Raw genomic sequence first — 3,203 nt, 5'->3', positions numbered from 1 at the left:
TTTCTATAATGGGGATATGAGTAGACATGCAAAGTGGCAGTTGATAAACTTTTAGACTTAGTTAATGGGGCTCAAAGGCTTGTTTATGGAAGCACACATGTAGGCATTAGGAGGTTCCTTCTATGAATCACTAAACGTACGTAAAACCTGTGCTTTACTTTTACAAGGAATACCTTCTCAGCAGACTTCTATCTCGCAGTCACAGTTATGAAACCCGATGGTCACCATGATATCCAATCAACTAGCACATCCGGAAGGGCTAACCAACAATGGCAGTCTCCATTATCTCCATATGAGACAAGTAACCATTGACCTCAACTTGCAAAACTAACACTAAACCTAAAGCTTAGTAATTAATATTGTGATGATAGCAGCAGTGAAAATACTATAAAATGTCACTTGATAAATGCTTTGTATCTAACTACATTGTACCAAGTTATCCGTACTAAGACTTATGTCAGTGGTCCCCAACCTTTTGGAGCTCTTGGACCACTAAATCTACAGGTCTGAGCCTCTGATGGGAGAGTGGGTGGTTTATTTAGAGACACAACCTGCCCTTTGCCCTGAGCCTGCGATCCGTATGGGAGACATGGTCTACGGATCAGGCCGGTGTGCCCCCCCCCAAGGGGGGTCCTTCTCCTGACCCTGCTGGGGGGTGCACAGGCCAGAGCCAAGGACCACAGCTCATCTCCGTGCTCTCACGGCCCACCTGTCAGATGGCCTCGGAGGACCGGGGGGTGGGAACCCCTGATTTAGTCATCTTAAGATGTACAAGGGAAGTATCTATGTTGTGCCTTTCGTGCCGATGTATCCATGACACACATGCTCCCTACGGGGCATGCACGTGCCATGGACTATGTCAGTACGGCGGAACTACTGCCTTATTTGACGGATTTCGACACTCACACAGCCCTCGGCATGACTGATTGCTGTCAGTGCATGCAGCTGCATTTTGATTTCTTCCACATGCACGGGTGCATGCTTTTGTCTTTGATCCAGCCACCTAGAATACTACTCAAGATACATGTACGGTAACCCCTTCTTTCACCCTTACTATATACTTTTTAAATGACCAATCTAATATCAATGAATGAAACTTTCCATATCACTTATTAATAAAAGGATCCAATCCCAAACAGATACTGGGAGCATCAGCTAACACACAGCATCCAATCATAAAAAATACTGTACTGCAATCATATTTGAGATTATAATAATATGAAAAACTGTTAGACACTTTATTGTTGTTTTCTCTTTTACACTTATACACAGACCATACAGTCCTTAAGCTAACACTCCCCTGAGGAAGCCCAGTGAGGCGAAACGCGTCGGGAATGCATAAGACTAACATGGTTACCTATTGTAAATAGCTAAAACTTCATGTCTAGTTTATATACTCCAGTGTGGTGAGAAGAGAACTAGACTGAATTTATGCTTAATGATATCTGTATGATAATTATGTATGAAACCCAGTTTGTATCAATACATAATTAATATTTGCATCAAACTACCTTGGAGCAAGAACCTCATTCTTTTGTCCTTCCTTGTTTATACATTAAGGAATTGTATTTCTGTCTTATCCTTTTTTCTTTTCTTAGAAAAAATACAGATAATGGGAACATGATCAGGAACGTGATGAGGTCACATAAACTATATTTTTTACTTAGGTTAGTAAGAAAGGTCTACACAATTCTTTCCCACTCTATTCGTAGCTTTAAAAAAAAACTTTGGTCCGGACTTTTCTTTACTTTTACTTTAAATATAGTGAATAAAAGTTAAATGTTATAGCCCAAGGAGTTGATGCAACAGAGATAGACTTGAGAGAACAGCTGAGAACATAATTTAGGTGAGTTTGCCATGTGTGACTCACAGTACACAGCCTTCCACATTATTATTACACAGTATAGTTGAGAATCCCAAGTCAGATTCGAATCGTTATGTTTTAATGCAGCTTGTTTAGTTTTAGTCTTTACATTAGCAGAGTGGTGAAAATGGTGACTGTAGAATTCTCTTTGATCAAAGAAAGCTGACCCAGAGAAGTTATAAAATATTTTATACATTGAACTGAAGCAGCTGGTATTAAATCTTAATATAAATAACTTTTTGTATTTATTTCTTATCTTATCAGGCTTTATTAATAAAGCAGGAAATCAGACATTCCTTTGTGGTAATCTTTATGGTCCATGTGTTCCTATGGCATTAATTAATTCCCACTGGGGAATGTTTAAAGGGATGTCAGATTCCCTGTTTTATAAATAGGGTCCTTAGTGTGTGATGTGAATAATTGTAAATTAAAACTATATGTTCAAAATTGTCTACTAGACATGGTATTACAGGTTCGGAGTGAAAAACCTAGGTGGCCTATATGTACATGTGTGAAGGGCAGCACAGATGACAATGGATTTTCCGCAAGCCCCTTGAACAGTGACAGGAATGGAGGTCTATAAAAGTGATCGGGTGGCTCTACAGCTGCTCAGATAACTTTAATGAACACCAGGAAAGCTGCTGATAGCAATAGAAACTCACATTAATGGCTGCTTTTGTCAGACAGAAAAAGGGTTAAAGAATAACCAGTGATCCTGCCATAAGAGTCTTTGATTAGGCACGTCTATGGGGTGATAACAGCTTCACAATTTTATTCCTGTATTGCCACCCTGTCACAAGCACTTCTGGTGGAAGTATAAATGGTTTGCACATTGATCAGGCACTGGCCACCAGTGTCACCATAAGGATTCAGGTCCAGAAAAGTGCATATAGACAGGTATTGGCTATATGTTATAAATGGTACATACAGCTTTGGCAAACTATATATCATCTAGTAATTCCATTGATTAACTTTAAGGTATCCATATATGGTAGGAGGAATTATTTATGTGAACCGTGCTATTAATTTTAGCTGATCGAAAAAAAAAAGTTTTACAAAACTGGAAAAAAGAGCTCCACCATAGATCCACCATAAAGAAAAATTGTCTACAATAAGAGTATTGTTGTTACCTAGAACTGAGGTCTGGAAACGCCATGGAAAGATGATATGCTTAGATAAGAAGAGAAGTGACCTGTAAACAAATTTGCCATTCTAACTGTGAAGCATAGTGGAGAGTATCTTTTCATAGTTTGTGGCCAGGCTTAGACAGCTTGCTATGGTATATGGATAGATAGAACAAAATATCAGAATATCAGAAAGGAAGTCCATTGTCTGAATC

The sequence above is a fragment of the Pyxicephalus adspersus genome, chromosome 12, assembly GCF_032062135.1.
Source record: "Pyxicephalus adspersus chromosome 12, UCB_Pads_2.0, whole genome shotgun sequence".
In the NCBI taxonomy this organism is placed as follows: domain Eukaryota; kingdom Metazoa; phylum Chordata; class Amphibia; order Anura; family Pyxicephalidae; genus Pyxicephalus; species Pyxicephalus adspersus.
This window is presented reverse-complemented; position numbering follows the sequence as displayed.